The 20,381-nt window shown below is 40.4% G+C and overlaps 1 long non-coding RNA gene across 2 annotated transcripts; it reads right to left on the reverse strand.

The window, feature by feature from the left end:
- Window positions 1-346: 346 nt before the first annotated feature.
- LOC101014598 lies at window positions 347-19,806 on the reverse strand. Of its 2 annotated transcripts, none has more exons than XR_002517615.2 (3): window positions 14,737-19,806; window positions 10,781-10,855; window positions 347-2,675 (listed from the first exon to the last, which is right to left on the reverse strand). It is a non-coding gene; the product is annotated as an uncharacterized LOC101014598 (long non-coding RNA). The 2 variants fall into 2 exon arrangements; XR_002517614.2 differs by lacking the exon at window positions 347-2,675 and adding an exon at window positions 2,682-6,611.
- Window positions 19,807-20,381: the final 575 nt, after the last annotated feature.

Genomic DNA, 20,381 nt, shown 5'->3' on the forward strand with positions numbered 1-20,381 from the left:
AGTATTTAGGAGAGTTGCTCCACTTACAAATCAATCATGGAATTTTCTTGTTAAAGACAAGAGTTGAAACTTTCTGTAATGACAAGTAGCTGTCAAAATTATCCCATCCAGGAAGTATTTTTGAAAAAATAAACTTATTTTGCCATTCTGAAATGATGATTTTTTAGTAATGAATGCAAGAAGAACTATTTTTCAAAAGAAACTCACACTATGGAAAGAACATTTTGAAAGTGGCTCACTGGAACATTTCATTGTTATATGGTTTTATCGCTAAAAATTATATAAAAACCTTATATCTGCAAATTTTAAAAACTTGGCAATATAATTTTAAAACTTAAAAACAATCTTTCAAAAGAATAATTTAAATAATTTTAAGTCTGTTTCTTAAAATGTAAAAATGCCACACATCCTGATTCATTTGTAAGAGAGCTTCTGATTGACATCAGGACAAAGAGAAATGCATTAAATGAATTTCACATGCTTCGCATAATGGTGAATGGGTTGAAAAGTGAATATTATTTACTTAGCTCAAACCATTTTACTTTTCTTCCATTTGAATTTGTATATCTGATGTTTGTTTTTTAACAGCTGCAACAGCCCTTATAACCAAATATCAAAATACACTTAACATGCAAACAGATCTTTAAATCACAATATCACCAGTCAATCAATATGTTAAATTACATAACACTATAGGTTTTTGTGTGCCATTATTGAAATCTATAGATTTTTAAAATATTGTTTATTTCATTCTTATATTTTCTCCCTCTTATTTTTTATATTATCGCACTAATACTCACACAGGCTACAACATGGATGACTGGAAGTACATGTTGACCAGAAGTTTACTTTTGTTTTTGAGGTATGATTTACATATAATGAAACACTAATTTTAAATGTATAGTTTGATATGTTTTAATAAATATATATATCCATGTAACCACCACCACAATCAAGATATAGAAAATACCCATCCCCATCAAACTTCCTACATGCCTCTTCACAGTTCACAGTTCATCCTACCCCCCTTTAACATCCACCATCCCTCAGCCACCACTGATCTGCTTTCTGTCACTGTAGATTAGTTTTCCCTGTTTTAGAATTTCATACGAATGATTCATACAGTATACGCGTCTTTCGATTGGCATAATGTTTTTAAGATTCTATATTGTTATGTGCATAGATAGTTCACTTTTGTGGCTTAACAATAGTCCATTGTTTAGATTCACCACAATTGGTTTATTCTTTCATTTGTTAATAGGCATTTGGGTTGTTTCCAGGTTTTCAAGTACAAATCTTTGTGTGGACATAAATTTTCATTTCTCTTAGGGAAACACAAAAGAATAGGATTGCTGGGTCATAGGGGAGTAGATGTTTAATTGTGTGAGAAACTGCTCAGTTATTTTTGAAAGTGTGTCATTTTCTATTTCTACCAGCAATATATGAGGCTTCCACTGGCCCCACATCCTTGTCTACTTGCTTATTGTCATTCTTTTAAATTTTAGCTATTCATGGGTATACAGTGACATCTCATCATTTTAACTTTGGAGAATGTTTCTAACATACATAAAGTGTGAATACAGTAATACACGTATAGCTTCCAAATTAAATCACTACGTATATATTGGCAGGATCGCCCCAAATGTTCACTGGTCATGATACCCAGCCAAACCCTTGGAGATATACACGGTAATGTCCAGGTCACTGCCTTAAGTGCTAGCTACCACAGTACTTACAAATTTGTTTTTTCAGATACTACAGCATGAAGGTTTTAGAGTTTAAAATGTTGTATTTTTAAGGAGTTTAAGGAGGAGAAAGAATGATTTTCTTGCTTTTACTTCTAACTTTGGTAGGTGCTAGCAGAGGCTGCCTATCCACTGGGGTAGTGAGGAGACTATGCAGCGTGTTTTCGCTCCAGTGTTGTACCCTGTAGTGACAGCTTTGGTTTCACCTGTGATTGAAGTTCATTTGCACAGAGGGTGCCCCTAAAGAAAAACACATTTCCCCTTCCAGCATTGCCCAGAAGGCAGCTGGGCCCCAGCAGTTTCTTGGGCACTTTACTTGCCGTTCACACTAAAGTTTAGGGACACTCGTCCGTCATTTCACGGCTTGTTGGCAGAAAAACAACAGTGCAAATACCAAGAAACCTCAGCAGTGAGTCAGTTTCAAGCAGGTCAGATGTCCCGTAATATGCGCAGTGTGATAGTTTAATCAGAGAATCATGCGGTATTATTGCTTCTGCCTGAGAGGAGAGCTTTTCTTTTCAAGAAAGCGCTTTTCAGATAGCTATTAGGTTGCTGAATGAGGAACTGCACAAAAGAAATGCTGGCTCCTTGTGGTCTTTCAGATCATTAAAAAGTAACCCAGGTGGCAAAACCAGTTATCATTTTCTCAGCTACAGTAGATAAAAGAGCAAGACTGGACACCAATCTGTGGCTACATGATGGCAAAACCATCAGCCCAGAGCAAAGCAGGGTTCATCAATTCCGTGGAAAATACAGAGTCAAAGAGATTACCTGGCATTGTGCAGGCACCAACCTGTTGATTTGACTGATTTTGCTTTTTCAGATGTTGATTTAGTCTTGAAAAGTCTCACACACCCAAACTCACTGATCCTGATTTTCTCTCTGTTGCAGTACCTTGTACATACAGGATAAAATTCTTGAGGTACCCAGCTGGAAAAGGAAAAGTTGGGGGGACGTGAGGCCAATTCCCTGCTAAGGTTAAAGGAGTTCCAATACATTGTTAGCAATGATTAGTAATCAACCATCTGAATGCTTTTTAGTTTCATTATAATACAGAAATTATTAGGAAATAATTTTTAGGCAGATAGAAAGGGCAAAAGGAGTTCTTGGAAAGGCTTTTTCTTTTAATAAAAGCAACCCCCGAACCATTTATTTTCTAACAGAAAATGGCTTGAAGGGCCAGGTCGGCAAGATTTGATATGCAAATGCTGGCCATTAGAAACGGTCCACCCAATATGGCGATTCCTGCCTCCTTCTTCTTGTCACCAGGTGTGCCAAGAGTCATGGCTGCCTCCAAGTAACACCATGTGTTCAGAACATCATGGCGACCCATATTTGCATACTAAAGGGGTAAGGTAGGAGGGCCCGGTTTTTCCCGGGCTACCTAAATGACACACCTCATCAAAACCAATCCCCTGGGCCCTATGCAAACCAAACACCGCCTCCTACAGCATCCCAATATAAGCAATCACTTTCCATCGCACAGGAGATTTCTCTTTATTTGAGTCTCCCCTCCCTCTGTCTCTGTACAGGGGAGCTGTTTTCTTCGTCCTTCCTTCTTCTTGCCTAATAAACTTTCTGCTCCTTAAAGCCACTCCATGTGTATTCATGTTGTTTTATCTAAATTGGCATGAGACCGAGGGCCCTGGTATTCCTCCAGTCACTGAAGCCATATCAATTATTTAGTGTACTTAAATTATAGTCCGTCCCAATGTTCCTTCTTTTCTTGCCAAGAAAACATGCAGCCTAATTACAATCCCCCTAGAATGTGTGGCTGCTGCAGTAGAAAAATGCTTTAGATCAACAAGCATTTTCTCTAAACATGCTGCTTCTCTCCTGTAATGCCCAGAATCAAATGGGTCCTTAAATAGGGGCCCATGACAGCAATGCACAATAGTGGCTTCTAGGAGCAGATGGGTAAGCAGAAAACTAAAAGAGGAAGGTAGGTGGCTGAGAGAAAGACTTTGGCTTAGAAAAGTAGATTTCAGAAGCTGCAAAGTGAGCTAAGGAAGTTGCTTGAATTGTGGTTTAAATACTGAAATGACAGACATGTCAATGTTGGAAACAAGAACAATTTCTCATGGCAGAGGTCTCTTAGTCTGTTTGTGCTGCTCATACAAAATACCCGAAACTGAGTATAAAGAAACGTATTGCTCCCAGTTCTGGAGTCTGGGTAGTCCAAGATTCAGGTGCTGCAGGTTTGGTGTCTGGTGAAGGTCCGTTTTACAAAGATAGATCTGTCTAGGTGTCCTCATATGGTGGAAGGGATGGATAAGGTCAAAAGGGGATGAACAGTGTCCTCATGCATCAAAGAAATGAAAGGGCAAAAGGGAACACCCTAAACTAGTTATCCCCAGCTCTTTTCTAGGGTACAAATACATTCATAAAGGCAGAACCCTCATGACTTAATCACTTCCTAAAAGGTCTTCCCCACCTCTTAATACCATCACAATGGAGATAAAGTTTCAATAGTGAATATTGTGGGCACTGATACCATAGCAAAAGGAAAAGCAACTGGGGATTTGGACAAACTACTTAACTTCTCTAGGCTCCCTCTGTTAATTAAGGAAATTGGATCTCAGCTTCCAAAGTTTTTCTTGATCTCCTTCTGCAAGCAAAAGTTAATCCAGAAGCCCAATAAGTAAAACTGATAGAAGGGGTGTTGTTCTCATGGTAGAGGTTTTTGGGGAGGTAGGCTTGCTGTTGAAGTTCAAGCTCCCTTACCCTTCTAACTTAGTCCCGGAAGGAACTTCTTGGTGCATCTTTCAATAGCACTGTGGTAAATCATTTTTAGGGGTTGTTTCAGTTTCGATGTTACATAATCCTACTGGTTCTCAAAGTGTGATGCCAGAAGCATCATTATTAGACATGCAGATTTTCAAGCCACTCCCCATACTTACTGAATCAGACAGCCTGGAGATGGGCCCCAGCAATCTGTGCTTTAAAAGCCCTTCAGGGGATTCTAGTGCACCTCTTTGAGAGCCATTGTTTTGCTCCCCAATGCTAAAGAGCTGTGTTCCTTCTGAACAGTTGCCAATACTGAGACCATTCAAGGAGAATTGAGTAGACTGGGGTAAGCAAGGAAAAAAGCAAGTGGGGAAAGAACTTAGGAACAACTGTGAATTTCTCCTGAGTATCAGATACCAGAGAGCTGCTCAAGACACTGCCCTGCCAAGTCTTTAGATCCTTTGAGAAGAGTTGGGAAACAAGTACATCCTCAGCATCTGTAATGTTTGGGTTTTATTTAAAAAGCAGTGACAAAGGACATTTCAACATGCAATTGAAACACCATGCTCTTGAAAAAAATGTGCTCTGCCTGGCCCTGTCCTCCCCACTGTTGCCTAGTGATCCCCCTTCCATGATATTTGTTTGGTTAGTTTATACAGAGATATGGATGAAATGAGGCCCCATAATAATGTCAATGATAACCATGATGACAATAATAGCAGTAGCTGGAGAATGGCAGGCACTGTGCTAATTTACATCGGTTTTCTTATTCAATCCTTATAATATCTTTATGAGGGACTATTGTTATCTATAATTTTATAGGTTAAAAAAATGAGGTCAGGAAAGGTCAAGTAACTTGTGTGGTAGGCAAAATAACGGCTTCCCAAAGATGTCCACATCCTGACTCCTGAAAACTGTTAATGTGTCATATTACATATCAAAGGGATTTTGGAGATATTAAAAATGGTGAAATGGGGAGATTATCTTAGATTATCTAGAAGGGTCCAAAATGGTCACCAGAATCCTTATAAGAGGAAGGCAGGAGGGTCAGAATCAGAGAAGGAGATATGATAATGGAAGCGGAAGTCAGAGTGATGTAGCCACGATCCAAGTAACGTGGGCAACCTCTAAAGGCTGGAAAAGGCAAGCAGCTGATTCTCCTCTAGAGTGTCCAGAAAGAACAGATTTCTGCAACACCTTCATTTTAGCCCCATGAGACCCATTTCTGACTTCTGACCTCCAGAGTTGTAAGATAATACAACTGTATTTTTTGTTTAGCTACTGTTTGCATTAATTTTTTACAGCAGCAATAGGAAACGTAATACATTTGTCAAGGTCACACAGCCATTAGGTCATGGGGCAGGGATACAACGTTACACTGTCTGATTCCAGAACCCACCCTCAATTTGAATCCTTGCAAAGGTATTTAGGATCTACCCTACAGGGATGTGAATGTCAAGCGAGATGAAGACACATGGATTCTCTCTCCCAAGTTGTCTTTTGTCCTCATCAATCACCAATCTAGCTATGAGAAGGCTCTTTATTTCTTGGACGAGGCTTTGTGGCAAACAGTGGGACATTCCACATGGACTACTTTAAACTCCTCCTCTAAATGTATTACTTGCTGAATTTGCCAATGGAGCAGGGTTCCTCTTTGGATGGCAGAACTGTCTCCGTGTTTAAGTGCTTCATAACAGGTTGCTTGGTAAGTGAATGGTGTTTTCTCTTCCTTCCTGAATGACCTATCTACACGGGTAGGTGCTAGTCAAACACATTCACTTCTTCACTTTCAAGGGGACAACAAGTTCCTGCTTACCTGGACATTCTAGAAGGAAGCAGCAAGGAATTGTTTTCACAAGTCATGCCCCACCTTCATGACTACCTTCTCTGAGGTTCTTTCTTAACTGTGTAATGTGGGGATGGTATTGTTTGCTCCAAGCACCACAAAGACTCTTCCTGAAGATCTATGAGTTTATAGATGTGGAAATGCTTTCAAAACTCAAAAACTTCAGCTCTGCCAAATGCTTATTATTGTTTCCTTAACAGATTCCTTATTGCCACCTTTTAACTTCATTGTCAGTGCAAAAATAAAAAGTGTTGACAGGCTGGATGGAATCTTGTGACTCAGGCATTTGGTGTCTGTGGGAGAGTGAGGAGGAAGGAGAAGTTAGCAATTGGAGACACTTAAGAAATTGGAGAAAAACCCTAGCTCAAAGAGTTGAAATCAGGATAAATTCATACAGAAAAACTTCAAAGTATATGCTTTTTCTAGTGTTCAAGCTTGAAAATGAGAAGTACCTTTCCAATAATTGGCCTTCAAAGCATTTATGAAGACATTATCAACACATTTAAGATGGAGGACCCCATGTGTTTTCAAAAATCTCATTGCTAGCAGTAAGACATGAAAAATGAAAAGAGGGCCGGGCGCGGTGGCTCAAGCCTGTAATCCCAGCACTTTGGGAGGCCGAGGCGGGTGGATCACGAGGTCAGGAGATCGAGACTATCCTGGCTAACATGGTGAAACCCCGTCTCTACTAAAAATACAAAAAAAAACTAGCCGGGCGTGGTGGTGGGCGCCTGTAGTCCCAGCTACTTGGGAGGCTGAGGCGGGAGAATGGCGGGAACCCGGGAGGCGGAGCTTGCAGTGAGCCGAGATCACGCCACTGCACTCCAGCCCGGGAGACACAGCGAGACTCCGTCTCAAAAAAAAAAAAAAAAAAAAGAAAAGAAAAATGAAAAGAGGACCATTTAAGTTCTTCTCATCCTTCAGGATCCAATTGAAGTCACATATCTTTTCTGAAGGCTTCCCTAACCACCCCAGCTCATGGGAATGGTTCCTTGTGTAGACATGGCATGTTTCATCTCTGCCATTCATGGGCACTTGGCATTCACTGTGTGTCAGGAATTTTATTTGTTTGAAAACCAACTGGATTTTAAGTTATGTGCTCTATGTCCTCCCAGGTCTTAGAATAATACAGACTACATCAGATCAGGTGATGTATTCAATTTCTAGAAAACTTTTGCTTACAACTAAAGGACTCATACCATATCGCCTTGTGGCTTTTCCTAAGCTTTTGGTATTATCCTGCTTGCTCCCTCACTCTAACTATCCTCCTTTGATTTACTGTCATCTTTTCTTTACCTTACATCAGCTTCCTTTTGGTAGCCCAAAGTCAGAATCCTGGATCTTGAAGTACATGCTGTGACATACCAGACCAATCCTTGCTTCTGGACCAAGGTACCCATTCCCCCAGCTGCTGGGAATACTGGCAGATGATGGCTCTCAGGTGAGTCATATTCTAAGTGCTGCCCAGGAGAGCCATCTTACCCAAGGTCACACTTCTTCCTCAGTGTGTGTGCATAAAAAAATGTGGAATATAAAGTTCCCCGCCTCAAGGTGGTTCAACTCTGAAGGGCCACCCCAGCTCAAGAACTCCCTGTGCGATTGGCTGAGTCCTTTAGTATGACTATATTGCAGCTTAACTCCCCCCTCGGCCAATCTGTCCTGCTTCCTTCACTTCCCCAGAAGTGAGGCTCCTGAGAGCTTTCCCAATATACTTCCTGCTTACAAACCTCCACATAAGAGGATGTTTCCTAGAGAAGCTGCTCTATGACAGATCTTTCGTATAAATAAGAGGACAAACAGTGTCCACAGCAAGGAAGATTGATGGAGGCCTGTCTCACCTAAAGTCAAGCCAGACCAATCTGGCCACAGCTACCAATTCCTGGCAGTGAACACAGCCATCATTCTGGCCATAACATGCCAGAAAGGTGAACTTTGGCTATTTGTGGTCTCTGTCATTGCTCTCCAGTAGAACTTTCTGTGCCGATGGGAATGTATTCTACATCTTTCCTGTCCAATGCAATAACCAATAGCTACTTGTGGCTACTGAGCACTAGAAATGCTATGGTGACTAAGGAGTTTAATTTTTTACTTTTATTTTTATTTTATTTTAGTCTCACTTTGTTGCTCAGACTAGAGGGCAGTGGTGTGATCTTGGCTCACTGCAACCCCTGCCTCCTGGGTTCAAGTAATTCTCATGCCTCAGTCTCCCGAGTAGCTGGGACTACAAGTGCTTGCCACCATACGTGACTAATTTCTTTTCTTTCTTTTCTTTTTTTTTTTTTTTTTTTAATTTGAGGTGGAGTCTCGCTCTGTGCCCAGGCTGGAGTGCAGTGGCATGATCTCAGCTCACTGCAACCTCCACCTCCCTGGTTCAAGCAATTCCCCTGCCTCAACCTCCCGAGTAGCTGGGATTACAAGCACATGCCACCATGTCCAGCTAATTTTTTGTATTTTTAGTAGAGACAGGGTTTTACCATGTTGACCAGACTGGTCTTGACCTCCTGACCTCAGGCAATCCGCCTGATTTTTTGTATTTGTAGTAGAGACAAGGTTTTGCCATGTTGGCCAAGCTGGTCTCAAATGCCTGACCTCAAGTGATCCACCCACCTTAGCCTCCCAAAGTGCTGGGATTACAGGTGTGAGCCACTACACCCAGCCAGGAATTTAAATTTTATTAATTAATTTATATTTAAATAGCCACATGTGTGTGATGGCTACCATATTGCACAGAGCAGCTCAAGATGATGAGCTGCTCTGCAGAGGGCATGTCACAACAGTTCCAGTTCCATATGCCTTTACTTCCACCACTCCATGATCTGGAAAACACTTGGTCTGACCCTTAAAAATCATTCTGATGAGGCATATCTAGGAACTGTATACTAGTGATGTCTAATTATATAGTGGCCCAATAATGACTCTGAACATTGTTAAATCTGAGTGCCAGAGAACTTTGTTGTAAGTTTAAGTTGATTATAGCACAGAAATCTAGTCATAATCACTCACTTTAATTGTCTTTTATTCTGGTGACCCTTTAAGGAGTTTCTCATTTAGGTAGAGAGATATAACATCTATCTGTGTATAAATTGAAATTAAGGAATTCCCTTTTCTCGATTTTATACTTGTATAGATTTCATGAATGCTTACTTCTTTTCCGTTTGGTCTATATAATCTCGGGGACTTTGCTTTATGTTTCGTATATAAGAAAAGGAAAAAAAGAGCAAGAGATAGCTTCCAGCTTGAGGTGGGAAGGTTCACAGCTTGGAGACCCACGGGAGATCTTTATCCTGCCCTGTTCCTTAAACAGGAATGATATCTTCTTACTGACCCAGAAATGTCACATGGGACCCACAGTGAGAGCATGTAGCCACACCTTGCCAAGCTTGTGACCACTCCTGCAAAAACATGTACATGCATGCCATACAGATAAGAAGTCATTGCCATCAGCCTGCCTACCAAGGACCAACCCTTACAAAATCAGGCTGTTCTACTAAGTGAAACTGAAATTGAATTCAATGCAATTTGAAAGTATTCTGTTTACTTAAAGCCTAGAAGCCTGGCGTGTGAAGAAGAATCCAGGGACAGGAGATGGTTGTTAAATTTGTACATTTTTCTTTCTTGTTGCAATTTTATCTTTGCCGAGAAATTTAATGAAGACTCCAGAGAAAAGAATTAAATGTCTGCTGGTTCAATTACCAAGTAATGAAAAGGTCGAAAGGAGCACCATGCACTGTGTGCGGAGCTGCTAGTTCAGCCTATTCTTAGAGTAAAATTCTTTTCCGTGCTGTTCACAGTCGCATTTTGCCACCCACAAACTGTACAGAAAAACCACGTGCTGGTACAGATCATCCTCCACAAGGTGAAAGGGCCTTGGTCCCTGGGGAGCATCTCATGACACCCACGCAGGAGTTATGGGCAGAGTAGAGGCCATGGATTTCAGGAGGGACCAGTCTGTTGTTAAATCCACACTTTGAGAAGATTCTAATCATCCTTGGCGCTGAATACATTTTTTAACCAGCCTGTTCTTAGGACCACATGCAGGGGAAGCCTCAGGAGCAAAACAGACTTGCGAGCAAGGATTTCAAGGGCTCCCAGCAGTCCCTGACAGCATTTGGAAAGCCACTCCTGTCCCCAACCTGCCCCAGTTGTACATAGAAAAGAAAGATTCCTGTAACACACAAATCCTCTACAGAAGCTAAAACGAAAGATAAACTATGGTGCTTTGGAATTCCTTAGAACTTTGGTTCTAATGTTTTCAAAATCAAGCCGCCAAGAGACTGAGGCAGGAGAATCGCTTGAACCAGGGAGGCAGAGTGTGCAGTGAGCCGAGACCACACCACTTCACTCCAGCCTGGGTGAAAGAGCAAGACCCAGTCCCCCCGCTGCCACCACCCCAAAAATCAAGCCTTCCTAGAAATACTATGCAAGGGAAGGGAAGAGGCAGTTAAGTATAGACTCCTCTCACCTCAGCACCATGGTGACAGTCTCCTTGCTCATGCTGGGACCACTGCAAACACCTGTTACCACCAACACTGAAAGACTGAATGAGAAAGTCATCATATAACTTATTCTTCAGCTTTAAATCAAGTTCTCTTTTGGTTATATAAAAGTCTTGTTTTTAGGAAATACACACTGAAATGCTTAATGATAAAGGGTTATGGCTATGATATATATAAGTGACCCATAGAAAAAGTATGTGTCTCTATATCTCTGGACATACATGTATGTGTTCATATACATACATGTATATGTGTTCATATACTTACATGTGTGTTCATATACATACATGTACACTCATAGTGTTCATATACATGTGTGTTTTTCATATATACATTCATGTTTATATAAATGTGTCTATATGTTCATAAATGTGTGTGATCATATACATATGTGTGTTCATATACATATGTGTATACATATTAATATTAATGTATGTTTGCATGTGGTGGGAAGGCAAGCTAGAACAAATGATAAAGCAAACAGGGTGAAATGTAAACAATAGGTGAATCTAGGGAAAGGGAATTTGAGTAGTGTTTGAACTCTTTTTATTTACTTATTTGCTTATTTTATTTACTTATTAGAGATAGGGATTTGCTATGTTGCCGAGGTTGGAGTACAGTGGCTATTCACAGGCACAATCACAGTGTACTTGCACTTGCTATGGCTGGAGACAGGATTATGGCTCAGGAAGGTGAGAATATCTCTAGCTAATTTCTTCCTCTTTTTCCTTAAAGTACTATATCCAAGGACATTAGATGTTTAAGGTTTTAAAAGTAGCTAAAGTATCTCAAACCACTTTAAAATATATGAAAAAAACAAACTATATGAAGAAAAGAAAACTCCCAAATTATTTATGCCACTCTTTTATTTTATTTTTTGGTCTCTTGTATAAGATACAACAAGATCAATACCTTATGAAAAATCAAAGCTCTTTGAATATAGGAAGAGACCTTGATTGTTACTGTTTCTCCTGTATTGCCCAACAACGGAATTGTAGAGTGCAATTGAGTAAAGACATGAATAAATGAATAAGCAGCACCTAAAATAAAGTTCTAAATTCAACCCCTCACCTTGAGAATTCATTTTGAAATCTACTAATATCTAAGCAGAGGCATTTTAATCTATGGAGTTCTCTCTACATATTTTTATCCTCCTTTTCTCTATTCTTTTTTAGACCTCTGTATCTAAAGCTGACTAGGGCCATTAGGAAAGAGAAAATGTAAGGTACAAAAGGGGAGAAGATATTTGCTACATACATTACTGATACAGGATTAATATCTAGAAAATAAAATTCATTCCTACAAATAAATTAGAATTAGACAATTCAAAAGAAAAATTGTCAAAAACCTGAATACGCATTTTACTGAAGAGAAAGCACAAATGGCCAAAATGCTTGCAAATATGTTCAAAGTCATCAGTAAGTGGAAAAAGCAAACTAAAACCACAAAGATCCTGTCATAACCACTAAATTGGCAAAAATTTCAAAGTCTGACAATACCAAAGTGCTGACAAAGACATAGAACAATGGCACGCATATACTGCTAGAGGGAATAAAAATGGGCACAGCCACTTTGGAAAACAATTTGGCATTACATAGCAAAGTTGAAGGTATGCACACCCTATGACTCAACATTTCCACTCCCGTGTATGCCTGAGAAACTTCAGCAAAGACGCAGTGGAGACCGTGTGCAAAACTATTCATAATAATACTTTCATAATGGAAGCCATCCAAAGTCTGCCAACAAGACCAGTAACTTGAGGCATATCATATCATGAGACACTCTACAGCATTGAAAATGTATAAACAACAGCTGTATGCACCAACAAAGATGGCCCTCAGGAACACGATGTTGGGTGAAAAAAAGCAAATTGCAGGAGAATGCATACTTATGAGCCCATTGGTGGAAAGTTCATAAGTGATATGTTTTTAGAAATAGAAATATATGTGGTAAAAGTATAAAGAATAAGAGAATGATAAATAAAAATTCACAGTAGTGACTACCTCTGTTTAGGGCAAAAAAAGTAATGTGGGCCGGGCGTGGTGGCTCACGCCTGTAATCCCAGCACTTTGGGAGGCCAAGGCAGGCGGATCACAAGGTCAGGAGATCGAGACCGTCCTGGCTGACACGGTGAAACCCCGTCTCTATTAAAAAAAAATACCAAAAATTAGCCAGGCAGGGTGGCAGGCCGCTGTAGTCCCAGCTACTTGGGAGGCTGAGGCAGGAGAATGGCGTGAACTCGGGAGGCGGAGCTTGCAGTGAGCCGAGATCATGCCACTGTGCTCCAGCCTGGGTGACAGAGCAAGACTCCTTCTCCAAAAAAAAAAAAAAAAAAAGGAATGTGATCAGGAAGGACAAGGTACATGGGCCTTTAAAGAAAATGCTAATGGTCTATTTCTTAAAAGGGGAAGCAGGCACACATTCATTGTATGTTATTCTTTACACTATATATATATATACACACACATATATATATACACACACATATATATACACACACACACACACATACCCACAAATATTATTTGGCGTGTAGTCAATATTCAATAAAAATGACATTTAAGAATTGGTGAAGAAAAAAATGACTGAAAATATTTCTTCAGGACTTGCTGGAAAAAGAAAAGAAAATACAACAACATACCAAGCCATTAGACTCTGACAATCTTTCCCTTCAAACATGCCAGAGTTGTTTACTTGTCTCTGGGTTCCTCTTTGCTCACTTATGCCAAAACCAACTATCACTCAGAGGTACCAGTTGTCCGGACTGGAAGAGGGTTTCATGATGCTCATCTGAAGCAGCAGCCAAGCTTTTCTCTCTATCTGTCATCCTACCCCTCATTAAAATTCAGCCCTCCTCCAGGTATGAATGACAAGCACCTTACCCTGTTCACACAGGTGCACACATATCCAATTCTGCAGTTTGATTGGGTTATTATTACATCCAAATATTACTGAAAGCCATTATTACCTGACTCTTGACTTTGACTTATTTTATAATATTTGTACACATTTCATAACGATAATAGAGCACTACATTTAAAACAAATCTTCTCCCTCTCCTCCAATCAGAATCTGAAATCTTAAAAAGCTCCCTGAAACACAGAAACCTGTCTCTTCCTCTTACTACAACCATGTAGCAACAGCCCCTTAAACCAAAAGTAAAATTTAGAGTGGTGTAGCTATTGTCATTACAACACTTAAAAGGAAAAAAATAAATCTAACTGCAGTGAAATATTACTCCTCACCCGGATAATTAAAAGAAAACATTCATGCCTCCCTTCCTCTACCCCAGCTCCATCTGCCACCCAGTGGATGGGAAGGGAGAAGATTTTGCTACAATTTCAGTATCGTGACAATTAAAAAAATTAATTTTTTCCTATCAATCACTACAGGGAAATCAGGCTTGATTGGTGGTAACATTCCAATACAGCAAAAATTAGAGACTGGTTTTATTAGTCCATTTTCACACTGCTGATAAAGACATACCTAATACTGAGTAATTTATAAAGAAAAGAGGTTTAATGGACTCACAGTTCCACGTAGCTGGGGACGCCTCACAATCATGGTAGAAGGTGAAAGGCATGTCTTACATAGTGGCAGACAAGAGAGAATGAGAGTCAAGCAAAAAGGAGTTTTCCCTTATAAAATCATCAGATCTTGTGAGACTTGTTCACTACCATGGAACAGTATGGGAAAACTGCTCCCATGATTCAATTATCTCCCACCGGCTCCCTCCCACAACACTAGCAATAAAGGGAACTACAATTCCAGATGAGATTGGGGTGGAGACACAGTCAAACCATATCACTGGTTAAAAAAAAAAAATTATTCTAAATGACCTACGTGGAAGACTCCATCGCTGGGTACCCTGAAGTATACTGAAGACCCACTTATTAACTGCCTTAAAACTACAACCACTTACCTCAGCATACTGTGCTGCTGAACTGGCTTCAACTGCATAAACTCTCCTAGCTCCAGCCTGTATGGCAAAAAATGACAGGATTCCTGATCCACAACCAACATCTAGAACCACCCGAAAGGAAAGAAGACAAAAAACAAAAAGTGTGAAAACACAAACAAGTGCTTGGCTACTGGCACAAAGCCAGCTTTGGGTGTTGAGGTCAGACTTATTAAAATACTAGCTTTGATGTTTCTAGTGGCCTTACCTTGGCAAGGTTATGAATCTCCGTGAACCTTGTTTTTCTCACATGTTAAATGGGGTTAATAACAAACACTCTTAGAATTGGATGTAGAGATTAAATAATATGAAAGCATGCAAAGCACTTGGCACATAATTGATGTTTCACGAATTATTGCTATTATGATAGTTTCTTTGTAACATGGACTGCTTTGAGGATGCTTAGGGCCAAGAGAAGTAGGTGTCACAAATGAGCTTGCTCCACCAATTCTATCAGCATAAACCAACGAAAACGGTGGCCAGTAATTTTTGGAATGATATATCTAGGTTTAGAAATCACTGAAGATAGTCTTGAAAAATTCAAAAGTGAGGTGTGTGCTTTTATACCAGGCCCCCTCCATAAAGTTGGAGAGGTTTCTCTGGAGGGTAGGAGCAGATGAAGGTAGTGGAGTGATGAAATTTTTCTTCCACTCTCTGTGTTCAGATCTGGATCTTAGATCAAGAAAACCGCCATTTACTGGCACAAAAAGGCCAACACTGAACCCTGCATGCAAGGGGTGGATGGTATGTGGTCAGCCCCTTTCTCCAAGCACTGCTGGAGCTAAGGCTCGAATCTCAGCCTGATCATTGAAATTTTGAGTTACTGTATTTCTGTCTCATTGATGCCTTTTAGTCTCAGCATCTTTTGGCACTAACTTTGAACAAGACATTTTACTTGGCTTTACCTCCTCACAATAACAATATGAGTAGACAACATTATTATGCCCATGTAATAGGTTAAAAAAAATCCCTGAAAATCGGAGACACTGAACAACCACCTCAAGTTCAGCTGGCAATAAATAGGGAGGCTAAGAGTTCACTCTGAACATGTCTGCCTTCATGCTCATGTTTTTTATTATCATACATTGCTTGCTGACATTCGTCTTCTATAAAACTGACATTTCAACACGGCAATACCAATAGACAATGGTTGACAAGGAAACAAAGCAGTATGTTTGTTGGAAAAATTAGAAAAGTTAAAAAATTATAGCAGGAAAATTTGCCAAAACACAAGAATTATTAAGATGTGTGTGTGTGCATTTTAACTGCAATATCACACTGTGATGACATAGATACTGTGCCATTATTCTAAGAGAACATGCTGTTAGTAATGGGTTCACAGTGCTCACTTATATTAATCTAGAGCTGTGGCTGTATTCCATACGGTTTCCTAGGGTTTGGGTAATTAGGAGCATTACCAATTTAAAATGTCACCCAGACTCCAAAATTGGCTATCAGGCTGTCTATACTTTTAGAAATAACAGTATTCTCTTTTCCTCATCCTCCCCAGGAAATACATCATCTTCATGTGGCCATGGTCTGTTGTAAGAACACTCACAAGTGCCATTTAAGAAATGGAGGCTGTTAAGTTGGAGAATGCAATCCACGGTCCCAAAGAAAAATGCACTACATTCAGAAGAACCTTTCTAGAACTTTCTTCGATTAAAAACACAACACTCTAAATTTCAAGTTCAGCCCAGGGTATGGATGCAAAGTTAAGAGACAATGGAAATTGCACCTGGATGCTCTGGGAACAGGTGCCCTGGAAATGTGTAAATGAAGTTCTTTATCTAATTTATTAAGATGGCACAAAGCACATCTTAGAGCAGTGTTTTCCAGTTCTCGTGATGCTGAAGACTAAAAACTAAAGGAACATCTCACCATTAGCAGAGAGATGGGGGAAAGGAAATTGGGAGAAAGAAAAAGAGACAGAGATGGGAGGGAGCCTTATGTGGTTGGGCTTTTGGAAATTTGGTCCATTTGGTAAAAAGATACTTTAACAGACCCAGGCCATATCTAGAGAAGTAGTGACAAATTATAAGCTGAGAAAATTTTCTAAAAATGCAAGCCAAAGTAACTTTAATCATTTGGCTATTTCAAAACCGAGTTAGGCCTTGAAAAAGAATCCAATCTTTTGCTAGCACTGTCCAGATAAGTCCATCTGCTGCCCACTTATGTGGATATTAAAAAATCTTAACAAGTAAATTTTCAGTCATGCCATGGGAAGAGACAGTGAGGAGGTAGAGGGACATTTCCCTTTCTCTACATAAGCCATGCAACTTTGGAAAACAAAGCCTTGGAGGACCAAGGATAAATTCTGTGGGGAAAAAACCCTAAGAGTCAAAGCAAATACTTAGGATCTAATGGAAATACACTACCTCAGCCCTTTCCATCTGTGGTTTCCAAGACTGTGGAAGAAGAAAAGTCATTAACACAGGTAATTCCATTATGCTTTCTTACGTAGCACCTTAGGAAGCATTGGAGCTGCCTCTAATTGTATTTATTTCTTCTTATAGAGGTAATATTGAGCTCATTTCTTATTCTACCATTGGTAGGTCATCACAGAAGTGGATATATTTCAGGAACTTAGCAGTCATTGAGTTATACTTTCATGCTCTGGGAAAAAATATCTCCCCTCAGGCAGAGGCAAAGTAGAGCAACTAAATCCCCTTGTATATGTAGAGCAGTTTGCAGTTGCCAAAGGATGTTTGCCTGACATTATTTGATCTTCATGCCTCTCTGGAATAGAGAGTACATATAGTTTTGTGCCCATTTTATTGATAAGCTGAGGCTCAGAGATACTAAGTAGCCAGCCTAAGTAGGTAGCAAGGGTTGGTAAGCAGCAGTTGGCAGAGTTAGGATGAAAATCCAGTGTTTAACTCTTTGCACAACTCTCACTCTCTTTTTGTACAGAAAAAAAAAGAGAAATGAGTGTACTGTGAAGAGATGCAAATCTGGCCGTATCACACTTCTAACAGTTCCACACATCTGGGGGAGAAGGAGAAGGTCTCTCTGGTATGTTGTCCTGAGTCCTGAGCCATCCAGTAATGGCTGACCTTTTTAGTCTCTTCTTCTTTACTCCTCTCCTTTCTTCCACACACACCCTAGGCTAGGAATCACGTCCCTTTACTTCATTCTGTGCTCCCTCATGTGCAATTCCCTGTGGCAGTGGGAGCCATCACCCCATACCAAATGTTCACGCTCTCTCAGAATGCAGCTGCCAGGAAGCAGCTGCCTACCCAAGACTACATCTCTCCACCCCCTTGCATCTACATGCATGGCCAGTGGAATGTGAGGCAAAGTGATTAGTGTCACTTCTGGGCCAAGGTGGTTAAAGGTCCAGCATACATTCCCTGCACTGAAGATGAAAACAGCCTGAATCTCTGGATCACCACTTTGGGAAGAGCCACTCAGAACACACTGGACATGGCATGAGCAAGAAATAAATTTTATTATGATAAACAGCTGAGATTTAGAGATCGTTTTAGTAGTAGTTGGCATCCACTGATCAATACATTGCCCCTAGATAACATTCCCTCCTCTCATTTTTCTACCTGGGAAACATCCTTCAAGACCTAGCTCAAATCTCATATCTCAGGGATGCATTCCCTGATTCCCTAGTTGGGGTAGGCTGGGTTCTCTGGCACCTTGCATGCCACTCTCTAACAGCACTTATCACAGGATATGACAAGTAGTTATTTACACAGTTGTCTTTCCTGCTTAGCCTGTGAGCTTACCAAAGACAGGAATCACATCATCTCTCAGTACCTAGTGAGCACAGTAGGAAACATAAAAACCATTAATAAATATTTGTTGCCTAAATGACTGAATGGGATGGCCCAAGATAGCAGTCTTTTAATTCCAACATCATTTTGAAATATCTTCAGGAAAGGCCTAAGACTTTTGTCTGCCATTTGGACTCTGGAAATGCTCTTGCATCACAAGGCAGCACCCAAAGAGGATGAGCTCAGGATGCCCTTGCTTCATTCAAGATTCATAGCCTGTAATGTTTCACTGAACCTTCCTTGTCTTCTGCATTCGGGCCTCTTTCTTATTTCTTGGCCTCCATGTCACCCCACGCATCTGACACTTTTTAGTCTTGATTTTCATGACCTCTATTCTTCCTCCTTGACTATGATTGGAACACGATCACCCTTCTGACTAGCTGAGGTAGCCTTCCGCCAAGTCCTTCTGCCTGAAAACAGGCGTTCTTAGAAGACTTTATGCTCATTCCTGCCACAGGCCTTAGTACATTCTGTTCCTTTTGCTTGCTATGCTCTCCATTACACACAATCTGCTTTCAGTCTGCGGTCATATTCTTTCACTTACTCAGTAACTATTGTGCTGGATATTTTCTATTTGCTCCTCCAGATCTATCCTCCACTCTTCTCATCTTGGTCTTTGGCAGGAGCCTGACCTATATCGACCATAACAATGGGCTTTCTTGCCACTGGATTCTAGTTGGGATAAGTCAAGGGAAATGACAATAGGAGATCAGAGGGAGTGAGGATGGTGAGGTCAGATTATTTATTCTTTTGGCTTCCTTTTTTCTGTGTCTCCATGGTTCTTGTCGGACTCCCATCTCTTACAGCTCTGATATTATGTCACATTTCCAGTAGCTACCTTTAGGTCCAGATAGAATAACAGGTTCACATTCTTGCTGGTAACAGAGTGCTTCACTATCCCTTCTTTGTTCCCCTAACTCTGCCTACATCTTTGTAAATAGTCACGTTATCTTTAACTCTCATTAAACACCCTGTGTGATGGTTAATACTGAGTGTGAAGTTGATTGGAATGAAGGATACAAAGTATTCATCCTGGGTATGTCTGAGTGGGTGTTGCCAAAAGAGATTAACATTTGAGTCAGTGGTCTGGGGAAGGTGGATCCTTAATCTGGTAGGCAAAATCTAATCAGCTTCTAGCAAATATAAAGCAGCCAGAAAAACTTGAAAAGGAAAGACTGGCCTAGCCCCCCAGCCTACATCTTTCTCCTGTGCTGGATGCTTCCTGCCCTTGGACATTGAACTCCAAGTTCTTCAGTTTTGGGACTTGGGCTGGCTCTCCTCGCTCCTCAGCTTGCAGACAGCCTATTGTGGGACCTTGTAATCACATAAGTTAATATTTAATAAACTCGCTTTTAGATAGATAGATTATAGATATAGATATGGATATATCTCCAATTAGCTCTGTCCCTCTAAGAGAACCCTGACTAACACACCCTGTCATGTGTGCTGTCTCTCTCCTGCAGGGACCCTGGCTGTTAAACCAACTCATCCTTAAGGTCACGAACATCTCCACCTTTTAATCTTCAGTGTAGGGAAGGTATGCTGGACCATTAACCACTTTGGTCCAGAAGTGACACATCACTTCCTCTTACATTCCATTGGCCATGCATGTAGGTGCAAGGGGGTGGGGAAATGTAGTCTTGGCTAAGTCCCAAACATCTCCCCTGGTCTTTGCTCTCCTACCATGCTAAGTCCTCTTGTTGTATACTTTCTTATCAGCATCTCTTCATACTCTTTCTTCATAACATTCACCAGAATTTTTATTTTTCATATAATGAATGATTATTTGATTAATATCTGCTCTCTCCCCTGGATAGCAATCTT

Source organism: Papio anubis, chromosome 13 (genome assembly GCF_008728515.1).
Source record: "Papio anubis isolate 15944 chromosome 13, Panubis1.0, whole genome shotgun sequence".
Classification (NCBI taxonomy): Eukaryota; Metazoa; Chordata; class Mammalia; order Primates; family Cercopithecidae; genus Papio; species Papio anubis.